This window comes from Sceloporus undulatus, chromosome 2 (genome assembly GCF_019175285.1).
Source record: "Sceloporus undulatus isolate JIND9_A2432 ecotype Alabama chromosome 2, SceUnd_v1.1, whole genome shotgun sequence".
NCBI classification, from domain to species: Eukaryota; Metazoa; Chordata; class Lepidosauria; order Squamata; family Phrynosomatidae; genus Sceloporus; species Sceloporus undulatus.
The window spans coordinates 323,686,635-323,704,065 of record NC_056523.1 but is presented as its reverse complement, the minus strand read 5'-3'; the positions used below and the strand labels follow the sequence as shown (position 1 = coordinate 323,704,065).

General features: G+C 43.0%; 1 protein-coding gene across 4 annotated transcripts in view; it reads left to right on the top strand.

The window, feature by feature from the left end:
* The window catches only part of SETBP1 (SET binding protein 1), a 386,679-nt gene that overhangs the window by 3,570 nt on the left and 365,678 nt on the right, over window positions 1-17,431 (top strand). Inside the window, exon 1 of one of the 4 annotated variants that reach the window (XM_042450075.1) lies at window positions 3,883-3,902. The exons of the other annotated variants lie outside the window; for them this stretch is intronic. The gene's annotated coding sequence lies outside the window, so the exon portion shown is untranslated. Of the gene's footprint in view, window positions 1-3,882; window positions 3,903-17,431 lie in introns of those variants that run through there. 4 annotated transcript variants of the gene reach the window in all.

Sequence of the window (17,431 nt, the reverse complement as noted above, 5' to 3'; positions counted from 1 at the left end):
TAGCTTTTTAAATCCCTGTGCATGTTTATGTGTCGTGTATCTTCACAACAGCCGATCATGTTCGAACCTGTTTGAAAACAAGCCACTTGGCCGGGGGGGGGGGGGGGAGAGAACATCCAAAGCATTGGGGTGGGAGGCTTTGGGGAGAAATATGACAGATCTCTTCTTTCTTTCATCCCAAACAAACCTCAAATTCATACTCCTTGATAAGGAACCATCTCCCACCTATGTCTTCTTCTTTCCTCCAGGAGCAAAGATAGCGGCTTGTGCTGCAAAATCACTCACATTGCATGCTGCAGTAGTGGTTTTTCTATACACAACACACACTGGAGGATCTAGGGTTTGGTTTTTTTGCAAATGAAGAAAGAGGGATATCAGAGGAGCGAGGTAATCTAGATATGTAGGGCCTTCAAGGGTAAGGTAAGGGGAAGCCAGATCAGTTGCTGCGTGGTAGGTTTGCTTTTTTGTTTTGTTTTGTTTTTTGATACTTTGTGGTTTGTCCTTCCTTCTTCCCATGCTCATTTCCTCCATGCCTGAAGGAGAATCTGCAGTCAAGTGCAAATGATGTTTTTAATCAATCCGGCTCCATCTTCCAAGAGAGGTGGAAGGGAACATTTCAACAGTCGAGGACTCATTTCCAATGTCCTCACCTTTGAAAAGTTATCCTGGTGTTAAGGTGCTCAAGGAATATCACATTGTTTTCCAGAGGAGTCTAGTCTGTGTAGATTTTAGCAGGGAGGATGGTGAGCTGAAGATCTGTACTCCACCCTCTTTCCTTTTAGTGACCTTCAAGGGCTGCTCCATCTCCCCCCCCCCCCCCATGGAATTAACCGAACTAGAACAGGATCTTGGGGATGATGGAAGCTGATACTCCCCTTTTGCAGATGCAGGGAATTGTAGAGGATCCATGTTCTGGTAGGATATGGGTCCCTCCTCAATAGATTTCCATCATGTGAAACTGAATTGGGTCCAGAGAAAAGAAATAAAGAAAGCCCCCCTCCCAAAAAAAATTATAGAAGGTAACAATTCTGAGAAAAAACTGCTTAGCCTTTTGACTCGGGGAAGAGGATATTGTTGTTGTTGTGTACCTTCAAGTTGATTCTGACTTATGGCAACCTTTTCATGGGGTTTTCTTGGCAGGTTATTCAGTGGGGGTTTGCTATTGCCCTCCTCTGAGACTGAGAGAATATGACTTGCCCAAGGTCATTAGTGGGTTTACATGAGTGAGCCAGGATTTGAACCCTGGTTTCCAAGTCATAATCCTACGCTCAAATGACTTCAACGTGCTGGCTCTGTAGAGGATATCTACACTATACAATAATAGTAGTTTAATGTTAATCTTCATGGCTTCATTCAATGGAATGCTAGGATTTGTAGTTTGCAGAAGTCCTTAGAATTTTCTGCTTGAGAGCTCCACAACTGTAGTTCCAAAGAGTGCACCAAGCCAGCGGTTCTCTCTCTGTGTTTCCAAGTTTTTGGGACTTCAGCTACCAGAAGCACCATCCAGTTTGGCCAGTTGATAGGAATCTTCAAGTTCAAAACTGAAATTCGAAACAAAAGATTGAGAACCACTGGACTAAAGCTCTTTAGCAGAGAATTGAAGACCTCCACCACATTCAAGGCTTCTAAAGGATGTTGGAACCATGATGATTGATGTGACATCAGACAGCTGTAAGTGTGTGCTGAATGCACACTCCAACACTGTATCTGCACTGCACTGTTAGGATGGTTTCATCCCACATGGGGCTCCATCTTAAGGAATCCTGAGATTTGCCATTTGGAGAGCCAGTGTGGCGTAGTGGTTTGTCTGTTGGACTGTGACTCTGGAGATCAGGGTTCGATTACCAGCTCAGCCATGAAACCCACTGGGTGACAAGTGACATTCTTCCATCCTCAGGGGAAGGCAATGCCAAGCCTCCTGTGAACAAATCTTGTCAAGAAAAGCCCAAGATAGGTTCACCTTTGGGTTGCCCTAAGTTGGAAATGACTCAAGGCATGCAACAACAAAAACCTGACTGATGACTACTAACCACTGCCTGGAAAAGTATCCTTTTGACCTTGGGCAAGTTACACACTCTCAGCATCAGGGGAAGGCAATGGCAAACCACCTCTGAATAAACCTTGCCAAACAAACAAACAAACAAACAAACAAACAAAAAACCCCAGGATAAGTTCACCTTAGGATCACTGTAAGTCAGAAACAACTTGAAGGCATACAACACACACAACCCAGGCCTTTACAGTTCTCACAACTATAGCTTATGGAATCTGTAGCAGAGAGTTCAGAGTAACTCATCAAATGGCAAATCCTAGGATTCTGTCTGATGGTGGTGCCATGATGGTTAAATTTGGACTAAACTGGTATCACTGTGTAGTGGAGATGCAATCAGTGTTTGGAGAAATGCCTGGTCCTTGGGTTGCTACTTTGCTCTCTCTATCTCCCCTCTCCTTATCTCCACCCTCTCACTCTATCTCTGTCTAACTTTATACAGTAGTTCCTCCACATTCACTGGAGTTAGGGGTGAAGGATTCCCACAAATGTAGAAAATTGTAAACAAACAAACACTATACTTTTACCTAAGAGAATGCCTCTCTAGGAATCTCCAGGTCTTCCAGTGCAACTCTGTGGTCAACATCTGCCAGAATTTGACCACAGAATCATGATGGACCTACAAATGCCCAGGGAAGTGTTTTCTCTAGGAACTTTTAGGTTCTCCAGCACAATTCTTTGGTCAGCATCTGGCAGAGTTGCACTGGAGGACCTATACATTCCTTGAGAGAACATACCATATATACTCGACTATAAGTTGACCTCATGTATAAGTCAAGGGCAAGCTTTGAGGCCCAAATTATGGATTTTGCTATGACCCATGGATAAGTCGAGGGTAAAATTTAGGGGCATATCGCAAATGACCTAAAGGATAAAGCAAAGCAAAACAATGTCAAAGAACTTAGAAAAGTCCAGCAGACATAACTCTTTGTGCTTACTTTTAAGACTGGAGGGATGAGATAGTAGAAGGTTTTGGTGCTTCACATATTATACTCTTGCTTTTCACCAGGAGATGGTTCCTTCTTTTAAATAAGTTAAAATACAGTACCTACATTGACTCGTGGATAAGTTGACTCAGGTTTTTTGGGTCAATTTTTTGACCCAAATTTCTAGACTTATACATGAGTATATACAGTATTAAAACTGCAAATAAGCAAAGCTGCAAAAGTCAAAGCTGCAAATGTGGAGGGCTGACTATACATGTAGTAACAAAGGGCCAATGGTAGCCTAGGCTAATCTCAGAGGCAGGTGGTGGAGGTGGGGGAGATAACTCCAAGAGAGGGAAAGCATATGCAAACCATATTTTTCTTCCCTCCTTCCCTCTCTCTCCCTCTTCCTTTCTATTGCCAAAGCAGAGGTGTTTCATTAACTGGAAGAGGTAAACAAGTCCAGCCGTGGGGGCAAGTGGCTTCCTTCTCTGTGGCATTGTAAGCAGCAGAGCAAGTGAGCTATGTCTCTCTTTGGGATGGGGGCTTTTCCTTATATGTACATCTGCAGAGTGCCAGGCGAACAGTGTTGACCTAACTGGTCTTCTTGCTTGTGTGTTTCAGGGAAGGTAATTTGATCCCTTCCAGTTTGGCAGGAAAGTTTTTCTTCCCCAAGGGTGGTCAAGAGCTCTGGTGCTGGCTGATTTGACTGTGGAATCATTTTGTGGAAGTAGGCTTGCCAGATCTCTGAGCCTCCAGTTTTTGTGGGTCATTTCCAAGCAGGACACGAGTGTGTACATTCTCTAGTTTTGATGGGCTCAGCTCCAGACATGATGAAAGCGTGGTTTGCAAATCTAGAGCAGCAGCTTGCTACAATTTTACAAGGCTTCCGTGATTTCTTGCGGCAACTTGCCAAGATTCTCCAGGTAGGCCATACAGTTACTTAAGTTAGTTTCCTCCTAAATTGTTACAGCACCAGGGATCACCTTCCACTCTCCTCTGCATCCACTTTCTGGCTAGAAACAAGTAAACTAGATTAAATGTTCCTTATTCCCTCTCACTAAGTAGGTGAGAAGGAATAATCCCATCAGTTCACCTTGATCTGGGAACAATCCCTCTAGCTAGGGTTTCTGTTTTAATTTTCAAATAAGAAAATTGTGTGTGTTTGAATGACAAGCTTTGAGCAACTGTGCATCTCACTTTATGACACTGCCAGGGCTGTCCCTAAGTCTTAGGTTTTGGCCTGGAAACCTCAGGGCCTGGAATGATCCTGAACTGGCAACCCTATTGAACAGTTGAGAATAAGCATTCATTTTTAGAAACCAGAAAAGTCAGCATGGTGTAATGATTTGAGTATTGGACTAATACCCTAGAGACCAGAGTTCAATTCACCACTCAGTCATGAAACCCACTGAGTGACCTTGGGTGAGTCATACACTCTCAGCTCCAGAAAATCCCATGATAGGTTTGCTTTGTGTTGTGTGCCTTCAAGTTGTTTCTGACTTATGGTGACCCTATCATGGATTTTTCTTGGCAAGCTTTCTTCAGAGGAGGTCTGCCATTGCCTTCCCCTGAGGCTGAGAGCATGCAACTTGCCCAAGGTCATCCAAATCAAACCCTGGCCTCCAGAGTCACAGTCGGGTCACCATAAGTCAGAAACAACTTGAAAGCACTCAACAACAACAAATTAGGAATTTGGTTGGAAATAGTTTTGATTATAATGATGGTGGTGCTGGTGACGATAATGCTTTTAAAAAGCCAGCTTTGGTGTAAAAATGGGGTTGGAAAACTTTTCACAGCCAGATGCAGTTTGATGAAGAAGTTCAAGAGTGATAGACTAGAAAGCTGGGCCAAAGCTAACAAAATGAAATTCAACACGGAGAAATGTAAGGTATTGCACTTAGGGCGGAAAAATAAAATGCACAGATATAGGATGGGTGACACCTGGCTGAATGAAACTACGTGTGAAAGGGATCTAGGAGTCCAAGTAGACTACAAGTTGAACATGAGTGAACAGTGTGATGCGGCAGCTAAAAAGGCCAATGCTATTTTAGGCTGCATCAATAGAAGTATAGTGTCTAGATCAAGAGAAGTAATAGTGCCACTGTATTCTGCTCTGGTCAGGCCCCACCTAGAATATTGTGTCCAGTTCTGGGCACCACAATTCAGAAAGGACATTGAGAAACTGGAGTGTGTCCAAAGGAGGGCGACAAAAATGGTGAAGGGTCTGGAAACCATGCCCTATGAGGAACGACTTAGGGAGCTGGGGATGTTTAGCCTGGAGAAAAGAAGGTTAAGAGGAGATATGATAGCCCTGTTTAAATATTTGAAAGGATGTCATGTTGAAGAGAGAGCAAGCTTGTTTTCTGCTGCTCCAGAAAACAGGACCCGGAACAATGGATGCAAGCTACAGGAAAAGAGATTCCACCTAAACATTAGGAGGAACTTCCTGTCAGTAAGGGCTGTTCGACAGTGGAATGCACTCCCTCGGAGGGTGATAGAGTCTCCTTCCTTGGAGGTCTTTAAACAGAGGCTGGATGGCCATCTGTCAGGGATGCTTTGATTTGGATTTCCTGCATGGCAGGGGGTTGGACTGGATGGCCCTTGTGGTCTCTTCCAACTCTATGATTCTATGATTCTATGATCCAGATCCTGGGATTTCAAAGCTGGTAGAAAACTGTAGCTTTATCAAAAGGATAATGGGAGGAACTGTTTTCATTTTTTTTTTAACTTTTTTGATTACCTGAAGATGCTAAAAGCTTCCTTGCCCAAGGCAGAGGAGCATGGTGGGAGCCCTGGATCAGTTCCAGAAATGGGCCTTCCTTTGTGCATTTGATGGAAGGGGCCAGTTTTCAGCTGTTGGGTCAAGAGGAGAAACCCAGTTCCTTTCACACCCAAAGAAGGGGAAGCTCTGGCCTGCCCCGCCACCATTTGTTCCAGCCAGATTAACCAAGGCCAGAGTCTTAGAGGCAGCAGTTCCACTATGTTCTTTGGCTCTCCATAGCTGGAAAGTGAGGATTAGGTGGACAGCATAGGCTCCCAACCAAGGTAAAGGGAGAAAGATTGGCTGCATTTCTCTCTTTACAGCATTACAGAACAAGATAACTGTGTGTGTTAACTTGAGATGCATGCAAACTGCAGGAATAAAGCAGTTTGACACCACTTTACCTGTCATGGGTCTATCCTGTGGAATCTTGGGATTTGTAGTTTCATCTCTTGGAGAGCCCTTGTACCTTACCAAACTACAAATCCCAGAATTCCACAGGATGGACCAGTGACAGTTAAAGTGGTGTCAAACTGCATGATTTCTAATGTATAGATGCACCCAACTTCACCATTGCCTGTCAGCTTTTTTCTTTGCTATGGTTCTGGGTCGGTGTGATCCTAAGCATCAGCATTACTGGCTATCTCAACAACCAACTCCCCCCCTCCACCTTTGATTTAGAACAATATTACTCTACATTTTGGGAGAGAGACACATCTGCCTGTCAGATTGCTGGCCCTTCACTCTCAGTGTCATCAGAACCAACTACCAGATACTCTCCAGGGCTTTCAGCATAGCTAGAGGCTGCTTTTTGGACTTTGTTTTGTTTTAACTCAGATTGTGGGTCACTGTGGGTTCCGTACTGGGAGGAATGTGAGAAGTGTACATGACTATATGAAGTGAAATTCCATCTCCTAGAATCCCCCAGTCACTAAGGTAAGTGGCCATGCTGCTGGAGGATTCTGGAAGCTGTATGGACACTGAGGGACCTGCTGCAGTCACCTGCAACACATGGAATGTTTGTCGTCTTGCCTACAGATGTGGGGAACTTCACCTCCCCCAAGTGCAAGTTTGTAGCTCTCTTAGAAGAGAAAGTACAGCAGGTAGAGGCCCAGGTAGCTACACTTCAGCATCATAGGGAGCAAGAGGTTTACCTTACCAAAATGGACCAGTCGGTCCTGGACGGGAAACACACAGAGAAAATTGCTGGGGAGGAGGAGGTCACTTCACATACAACAGAGGCAGATGGTTGGAGGAATGTCACACAGAGAAACAGGGAAGCCAAGGATCGTTCTGTGAGCTTGCAACTACAGAATCAATTTGAATATCTCTCTATTACCAGAGATGATGAGGAACAGCAGCAGGGACAGACTTCAGGGACAGAGCAGGGGAGCCTGAGAGTTCCACCAGAGGAAACAGCTGCTGCTAAGCCTCGGAGAAGGTGTGTGGTTGTGGTGAGGGACTCCTTGCTGAGTGCTATGGAAGCAGTAGTTTGTGGGCCTGACAAGATGTCCTGGGAGGTGTGTTGTCTCCCTGGGGCAAGGATCTATGATGTGACAGACAGGCTGACAAGACTGGTCAAGCCTACTGATAATTACGCCTTCCTTTTGGTCCATGTGGGAACCAATGATACTGCAAGGCACAGCTTTCAGAATATCATAAGGGATTATGAGACTCTGGGGAGGAAACTGAAAGAGATTGATGCACAGGTTGTCATCTCATCTCATCTCCCAGTTGAAGGGCATGGTCCAGGAAGGGAGAGGAAAATAGCAGAAGTCAATAACTGGCTCTGCAGATGGTGCCACCAGGAATGATTTGGATTTTTAGATCATGGGCTGCGGTTCCATGAAGGGGGACTGCTGGCAAGGGATGGGTTACATCTCACACCAGATGGCAGAAATGTTTTTGCCAACAGTCTCAAGAATTTGATCAGGAGGGCTTTAAACTGAGTTATGTGGGGGAGGGAGACAGTATTCTGGAAGGCAAAAGGGCTGGAGAAAACAGTCAAACTGTCATGGAGAGAACAAGGCAAACAGTGCAAAGACCCAAAAAGTGGAAGGCAAAAAAAAACTTGCACAGGCAGCAAGTAAAGGGGACCCATGGTCCTAGATGTCTGTACACTAATGCACAGAGCATGGGAAATAAGCAAGATGAACTTGAACTCCTAGCACAACAAGGCAAATATGATATAATAGACATCACTGAAACCTGGTGGGATGAGTCTCATGATTGGAATGTAGGAATACAGGGGTATAACCTTTTAAAGATAAACAGGCCAAACAGGAAAGGAGGAGGAACAGCATTATATGTCAGGGACATTTACACCAGTGAAGAGATCCAGGACATTAATCCTGTAAGCCAGGTGGAGAGTGTCTGGATAAAAATTAAAGGGGAGGGAAACAACAAGGATGTTATGGTGAGAGTATACTACAGACCCCCAAGTCAGATGGAGGAATTGGATGATGCCTTTCTAGAACAGATGACCACACACTCAGAAAGGAGAGATGTAGTAGTAATGGGCGACTTCAACTACCCTGATATTTGCTGGAAGTCAAACTTAGCCAAATCCTCAAGGTCTAGCAAATTCCTCATTTGCCTTGTCCAAAAGTGGCAACAAGGGATGGTTAATGGGGTGCAAGTGGTGGGATCCTTAGGTGGAAGTGACCATGTTCTCCTGCAGGTTGTTATACAATCGAAAGGAGAAACCAGGCATAGTCAGTCATGTATTCTAGACTTTAGGAAAGCTGATTTCAAAAATTTAGAGAAATACTGGGGGTAAAATACTGGTCAGGTTTACTAAAAGAGAAGGGAGTTCAAGACAGATGGGAGTTTCTCAAAAGGGAGATACTGAAAGCACAAATTAAAACAGTTCCAGTGAGGAAGAAAAATGGGAGATGTCTCAAGAAACCAGGATGGATGACTAAGAAACTTTCAACTGAGCTAAGTTTTGAGTGGAACATGTATAAGAAATGGAAAAATGGGGAAATCACAAAAAAGGAATTCAAACAAATAGCAGGCATGTGTAGGGGTAAAGTCAGAAAAGCTAAGGCACAGAATGAACTCAGGCTTGCTAGAGAGGTTAAGAACAACAAAAAGGGCTTTTTGAATATGTGTAGCAAAAGGAAGAAGAAGCAAAAGGTAGGGCCACTGTGTGGAGAAGATGGCAAAATGCTAACAGAAGAAAGAGAAAAGGCAGAATTACTCAACACTTTCTTTGCCTCAGTCTTCTCAGAAAACGAAAAGGGTGCTCAACCTGAGGAAATTGGAGCAGAGGACAGAATAGGGGAAATTCAGCACAGAATAAGTAAAGAGATGGTACAGGAATACCTGATTAATCTAAATGAATTCAAGTCTCCAGGACCAGATGAACTACATCCAAGGGTATTAAAAGAACTGGCAAATGTAATATCGGAGTCATTGGCAATAATATTTGAGACCTCCTGGAGAACAGGAGAAGTCCAAGCAGACTGGAGGAGGGCAAACATTGTCCCCATCTTCAAAAAGGAAAAAAGAGGATCCCAACAATTATCGTCCAGTTAGTCTGACATCAATACCAGGAAAGATTCTAGAGCAGATAATTAAACAAAGAGTCTGTGAACATCTAGAAGGCAATGCCATAATCACAAAAAGTCAACATGGGTTTCAGAGAAACAAGTCATGCCAGACAAATCTAATCTCTTTCTTTGATAAAATTACCAGCTTGGTAGATGAAGGGAATGGTGTGGATATAGTATATCCTGATTTCAGTAAGGCCTTTGACAAGGTTTCCCATGATATTCTTGCAAACAAGCTTGTAAAAGGTGGGCTAGACAAGGCAACTGTTACATGGATTTGTAATTGGTTGACTGGCCGAACCCAAAGGGTGCTCAACAATGGCTCCTTTTCATCCTGGAGAGAAGTGAACAGTGGGGTCCCACAGGGCTCGGTCCTGGGCCCAGTGCTATTCAACATCTTTATCAATGACTTGGAGGACAAAATTGGGGACATACTTATCAAATTTGCAGATGACACCAAATTAGGAGGAATAGCTAATACCCCAGAGGACAGGATCAAGATTCAAAATGACCTGAATAGACTAGAAAGCTGGGCCAAAGCTAACAAAATGAAATTCAATACAGAGAAATTTAAGATACTGCACTTAGGGCAGAAAAATAAAATGCACAGATATAGGATGGGGGACACCTGGCTGAATGAAATTACATGTGAAATTGAACGAGTCAACAGTGCGATGCGGCAGCTAAAAAGGCCAATGCAATTTTAGGCTGTATCAATAAAAGTATAGTGTCTAGATCAAGAGAAGTAATAGTGCCACTATATTCTGCTTTGGTCAGGCCCCACCTGGAATATTGTGTCCAGTTCTGGGCACCAAAATTCAAAGAGGACATTGAGAAACTGGAGTGTGTTCAAAAGAGGGTGACTAAAATGGTGAAGGGTCTGGAAACCATGTCTTATAAGGGAGCTGAAGATGTTTAGTCTGGAGAAGGGAAGGTTAAGAGGTGATATGATAGCCCTGTTTAAATACTTGAAAGGATGTCACATTGAGGAGGCAGTAAGCAGGAAAAGATATTTCACCTCAACATTAGGAAGAACTTCCTGACAGTAAGGGCTGTTCAACAGTGGAACATTCTTCTTTGGAGTGTAGTGGAGTCTCCTTCCTTGGAGGTCTTTAAACAGAGGCTGAATGGCCATCTGTCAGGAATGTTTTGACTCAGAGTTCCTGCATGGCAGGAGGTTGGACTGGATGGCCCTTGTGGTCTTTTCCAACTCTATGATTCTATGATTCTAGTTCCTGAGGAGGAATTTTCCCACAAGTTCTTGCTTTCAGCAAGTGTTCCTTTGCAACCCTAACTGGAGATATTAGGATGAGACCTAGGACTTTATGCATGTAAAGTGTTTACTCCCCCATTGATCCATGCCTACCCCCCCCCAGTAGTTTGTCTTTCTTCCTGAATGTTTTGTTTTTCTATATTTTCTAGCCAGACCTCACTGGGCTTTTAATAGTCCCAGTGGCAGTAATTCAGCTGAATTTTTTTCTCCTCCTGGCCTGAGGGTGAAGTGATGGTTAAAGAGGTTTATATTCTGACATGTGGAAGTGCTAATGGAATAGGCAGTGTGTGTGTGTGTGTGTTAAACCTTCTTTGGCAGTCTGTAAACAGAGGCTTGATGGTGTGTTAAACCTTCTTTGGCAATCTGTCAGGCATCATCTGATTGTGAGTTCCTGCATGGCAGAATGGAGCTGGACTGGATGGTCCTTGAGGTTTTTTTCCAACTCTGTGATTCTGTGATTCTACAAGTGGGTAAAAATTAATAGTTTTTGCTGATGATGTGTGCCTTCAAGTTGCTTCCAACTTATGGTGACCTTATCACAGGATTTTCAGGGGTAGTGTAGACCCCTGCCCAGTGTCGCTCCAGAGTGAAAGCCATTTCCAACTTATGGTGACTCTAAAGTGAACTTATCATGGGGTTCTCATGGCATGTTTTATCCAGAATAGGTTTGTCATGATTGCCTCTGAGGCTGAGACAGTGTGACTTGCCCAACGCCATGAAGTGGATTTCTATAGCTGAGCAGGGCATCAAATCCTGGTCTTCAGAGTCATAGTTCAGCTCTCAAACCATTATACCACAATGGCTCTCAGAAAATAATAATACTGGGCAGAAAAAAAAATCTTTGTTGTAGTTGTTGTAGTAGTAGTTGTTGTGTGCCTTAAAGTTCTTTTTGACTTAATGAGGATCCTAAGACCATCATGGTATTTTCCTGGTAAGATTTCAGATTGAGGTTTCCCTTGCCCTCCTCTGTGACTGAGAGGCTGTGACCTGCCCAAGGACACCCAGCAGGTTCCATGGCCAAGTAGGGATTTCTGCCTTGCAGAGACCCTAATGTGAACCCATCACAGCATTTTCTTTGCAAGATTTGTTCAGAAGGAGGTTGTCATTGTCTTCTTCTGAGGGTGAAAGAGGGTTAGTTGAAAAGGTCACCTACTGGGTTTCCAAGATTGAGCAGGGATTTGAACCCTGGTCTCCTGGATTGCTAGTGGAACACACAAACCATTACAATATGTTGGTTTGAGTCTGGCTTCAATTATACATATGTGGAATTGAGGGAAAATCTATAACTGTTGGTTCTGGTCACATAGCAAGTACAGAACGAGAACGTAACTACAGAACTGCCTCTATCCACAGATTTGAATTAATGTGGAAAGGGATTTAGCTAGTAGAAAGTTTTGAGCTCACTTTCGTTGGGGGAGAATATCAAGTTTGTAAAGTGAGAGTGTCAAGTGGGGGAAAGGGTTTTGGCAGACCAAGGTGAGAAGGAACAAGTGGGCAGATTGAAGACCTTTTAAAGAAACACATTTATCTTATACAGTGCAGTGATGCTGCCCAGATTCAGAACTGGCCACTTTACAGTATGAACTTAACAAATTTGGAACTGTAGAGCTAATGAGGAACTCAACCCCTTTCTCAGAAGTTGAGCTCAGCTTGCTTTATGCTTGGTTTAGACTATACCTCCTTGCCACCAAGGAGTGGCCCAACTGCTGCAGTTGCTTCAGGCCTCTCACAGATTAGGGCCCTGGTGCTGGAGGAAAAAGGTATAGCTTCCTTTCCTTCATTCCCTATTCCCTTCCTGAATCTCATGATGTCTTTGTCACCATTAACATTGTGATAGATGACTAATTCATAACCACCAATATTTTGCAGATGAAAATTGGGACACAGGTAGCCAAGCAACATCAGAGGGTGGTCAAGATGGCAAAAGGAAGAACTCACAGGCTAGGAGAGGCTGCAAGGCAGAGTTCTGTCCCTCCTTTCCTCTCTGTCCTACTGAGTCATTTGAATAAAATCTATTTTTGGTCCTTGAGTTTCGTTTAGAGCAGCTGAGGCAGGCCAGGAGCAAAGGAGGAAAGTGGAAGGAGAAGGGAAAAACTGGGACATTTTAAAAGAAACAGTGGAAAGAACTAATCAGGATGATCTATGCCTAATGGGGACAGTTAGAGAGTATGATAAGAGAACCAGCATGGTTCTGTGGTTTGAGCATTGGATATCAGGGTTTGATTCTCTGCTTGGCTGTGGAAATGCACTTGGTGGCCTTCGGCTAGTCATACATTCTCAATCCCAGAAAAATATTGTTGTGAGGTAGAAGCAGACTCATAGAACCTGATTATCCTAAGTTGTAGTGCCCAGAAACATTACAGAATAATAGCACTATTGTTCCACTGGCATCCTGGGATTTTCAGTTTAGGAAGGCATATTTAGAATTCTCAGCCAGAGAGCTCTAGCGACTCCTCAAACTACAAAACCTAGGATTTCATGGGATGGAACCATAGCAGTTAAAGTGAACAATAGCATTATAATTGTATCATATAAACGGGACCCTTGCCCAGTGATCTAACCACTACACCACACTAAAGATGCTCTTTACAGCTGCAAGTTGGATCATGGAGAACAGGCAGATCCTTGGCTAGGCAAGCCTGATTTTTAAAAGAAACATCAGCCCTCCATAAACAAAAGGTAGACACCCTGCTTCTTGTGAGGTGGAGTACTTCTTGTGAGATGGGGTACCAGTTTTGTTTGCTTTATGTTTCAGATGAGACTGGAACTTAAAGGTCTTAAAACATTCATCAGAATTGAACATATAAGTAGGCAGATGCCTGGGGATTCTGGAAGCTGTCATCAAAAAAGTAACTGTTCTAAAATCTGGGAAGATCATTGTGTATTGAAGCAGTGACAACTGGTAGTTTCCACATCAGCAATTAGGTGACTTCATTTTGAGTTTCATTCCAGACTTTGAAAGAGCTATCCAAAGTGTTCACCCTATTTTGGGGAATGGGTTTAGCATCTTGGATAATTCCTTTGAAATCTGGAACAAAACGTGGAGTGGATTCAGTGCACTGTTGACATGGATCGAAGGCATTGGCTGTTACTTCTTTGGAGTAGCTCTTGACATAGCCTTCTTGCCCTCTTGTTCTCTCTATGTATTTATTTTTTAAAATGCTAAAATCACTCAATTTATTCTTGTTTTCTGAATAGGCTTTCTGAGTACAGAGAAATTTAGAGCTCTATTGTTTGCATACGATGAAAGAACCTTCACCAAAGGTTGGCAAGCTTCTGTTTGCAACTGATGGAGACCATGAGAAGCAGATGCATGCAGTTGCTAGAAATGGCAGTGAAGGGTAGAGCATCCTAGATGTTAATCCAGAGTAGGGGAGGATGAGAATTTTGTTTGAAGATTTGAAGCAATAGCCCCTCTGAGAAGATAATGGCTAATATCTCTATACCTTAATGCATTGTTGTTCTCCAGTCTCCCTGTTAATTCCAGACTGCCTTTGGAGTTTGGTTAATCTGGCAGTAGATTATAGGAAAGCTTTCTTAAATGTGTAAAACCACAGGGCAGGTCTCAGTTGATAATAAGGGTGGGGAAGTACACCCTTTGGGCTGTAAACTGCTCCAGACCTGATTTTCTGTTCCCCAAGGCACCTCAAGCCTGCCAAAATTTTGTTATTTTCTTTTTTTAAAAAATTGCATATACCCCAAAAATGTGAAGTTGAGATAGATTTGTTCACCCCTACCTGCTTTACTCCCAAACCTCCCAATGTAAAACAGGGATGATATGGGGCTGAAACTGAAATTGTGTTTTTGGTTCATGTGCAGCCTGTCTCTGTGACCCACCAGAAGGGCATGGGTGAAAATTGGACCCTGGACACGATCCAGTTGGCCACCATGATATATTATATGATATTGAAGCACAGCTTCTATGAACAGGTTCACTGAGCAAAGGAAATCTATTTCAGAAGGGAACAATTTGATGGATATGTGGAGATTTGGTATGGAAAGAGGATATTGGATCATGCAAATTGAGCTCAAACAAATGCATTGACAGAAGAAGAAGGCCAACTGCAGGCTGCTTGGGGACCCCCCCCCCTCCCAACATACAATGGCTTTGTTGCATCTGGGCAAAATAATCTGCAAATTTTCACAGCAGAGTTTAGCATATGGGGAAAACATAATGGGCCTTGCTGGGAAAATATCATCTTCTTTCAGTACTGGTGGCAGTGTCTCCTATTGATTCTGTGACAACTACTGTTACCAGTAGAGATTAGCATTCAATTTGACCCAGCAGTGTGTGAATAATCAACTGTAGAGAATTCTCTTGTCTGTGTTGATATGGGTGCATGGCCACATGTTGAAGGAGGTACAAGAAAAGTTGATAAAGCCCTTCTGGCTTGTATGTAGCATACACAACCCTTCCCCTTCTCTCTCCTCTGCCTCCTTTTTCAAATCATATTAAATCAAATTGTATTTCTGATTTAGACTTTAATCATAAGCAGAGGTGAAGATGTTCCAGTGAAAGAATCATGCACAGTTTGAAATCTAAGGTCACACCATCTTGCCTCCATCACACTCCCAATACATGCCTGTTCCCTGCATATTTTTGCAGTGAAATTGTTGTTGTTATGCGCTTTCAAGTAATCTCTGACTTATGGAGACTCTATCACAGGATTTTCTTGATAAGTTTAATTCAGAGGAGGTTTACCATTGCCATTCTCTAAGGCTGAGAGACTGTGACTTGGTCAAAGTCACCCAGTGAACATCCATGCATCAACATGGATTCAAACCCTGGTTTCCCAGGGTCCTAGGCCAGCACTTTAACCACCATATCAGGCTGGCTGTCTCAGCAGTGAATATTTCCTTTAAAAGCGTTTGTACCATCATTTTTGGAGTAGGTGTATGAATCAGAATAGAGTTTAATTTTTATATAAATGAGGATATATAAAAATGGATCACTTAACGTACTTGCCTGCCACACTAAGTTTATGTTAGCCAGGCATTGGACCACAGAGAACCAAACAAGGTAGTTTAGTTTGGTTTGAGTGTAACAATAAACCCTGATTTAAAAAAGCCAGAATGTATAAGCCAATTGCAAACCATTGCTTCTGATTGTGGTTAATGAATGGCAAACAAACCATGATTTCTTTTCAGGATGGATTTGGATGAAAGAAACCAAAATTCATGCACTGCACCATGGTTTGTTGTTATGTGAGAACCCAGCCGTTGTATGCAGGAGCTCATTGATTCAGGACATTGATTTTAGAACTGCATGATCAATGCTAAATAATACTAAAAGTGAAGTGAAAGCATCCAGTCTCTTCCTTATAACCACATCAAAGAATGGCACAAGAGTGTATAAGTGTGGGGATACTAGCAGTTTGTGTAATGTTCATCTCTAGTTTAGAATTGCATATGAACAAAGATAAGGTGTCGCTCTAGACACATCATTTACTTTCAGCATTATAGCCACAGCGGCACAGCTTTCTGATGCTCTTTTGGCGCTATACCATGATGCCATGTGCCATCTAGAAGGGTGCATGGCATCATGATGTGATGGGGGTGGAGTAATGGCATCCAGTGTGTGGACGCTGCACCATGGCTCCACCTACAGGCCAGCACAAAGTGCTGGTCTGTAGAGCCCCTTAGTTTCCAAATGGTCTCTGATTTTCAGTTGTTGAACAGAACCAGATCTGTTTTGGACATTGGACAGACTCTTGTTGATATCATATGCATATGCAAGTTCCCCTATAGAAGCAATTTGACATTTTGTCTAGTGAGGGCAACTGTATTCAAGTGAAGATTGCAGTGGTGGAGTTGTGCATGTGGTACCATTGCTCATGGTTGTGCATTGTGCATGGATGTGTACATGTATTGCCTGTGGATTGCTTTGAATATTTTGCATGCAGATACAAACGCACATTTAATTTCACAGTCATTTGCACAATGTCACAATTATGCAATAGCGGCATAATTCCATGACTGCAAAGTTATGCTCTATCTTCTCAATGTAGGATATTGGCCAGAGTGAGTGTTCAGTGAATGTGTTGGGACGTAGATATAATGAATTAATGAATTTGATTGACTTAGGTGAGTAACCTGGAACTGTTTGCTATCCAAGAAGGTATTTCCACATGAACTCTTCTTCATGGCCCACTGAAGTTGAGATTACATAGGATGAACTTCAGAACATCACTCTGGGTTTATTCTAAGCTTTGTTGTTGTTGTTGTCTAAGTGCACAAGAAGCCAGAGGGCCAGTAGCAAGGAGACATTTTTTCCCAATTCACTTGGCACCATGTGCTGTTTGCATAACCATACAATACATCATAGAAAGTAAGAGAGACAGCCTCACCAAGAAATTGACTGAGAGTGACACTGGCATTGCCCCTGAGGTGTGAAGGCACTGCGGATCAAGCCAGAACTGACAACATTTTTGTAATGGTAAAAGCCACAGGGCTCTGTCCTGGGCCCAGTGCTATTCAACATCTTTATCAATGACCTGGATGACAGAATTGGGAGCATACTTATCAAATTTGCAGATGACACCAAATTAGGAGGAATAGCTAATACTCCAGAGGACAGGATCAACATTCAAAATGATCTGAATAGACTGGAAAGCTGGGCCAAAGCTAACAAAATGAAATTCAACACAGAGAAATGTAAGGTACTGCACTTAGGGCAGAAAAATAAAATGCACAGATACAGGATGGGGGACACCTGGCTGTATGAGACTACATGTGAAAGGGATCTGGGAGTCCAAGTAGACCACAAGTTGAACATGAGTCAACAATGCGATGCGGCAGCTAAAAAGGCCAATGCAATTTTGTCCTACATTTGTCCCGGTTTATTTATTTATTTAATTTAAAAAA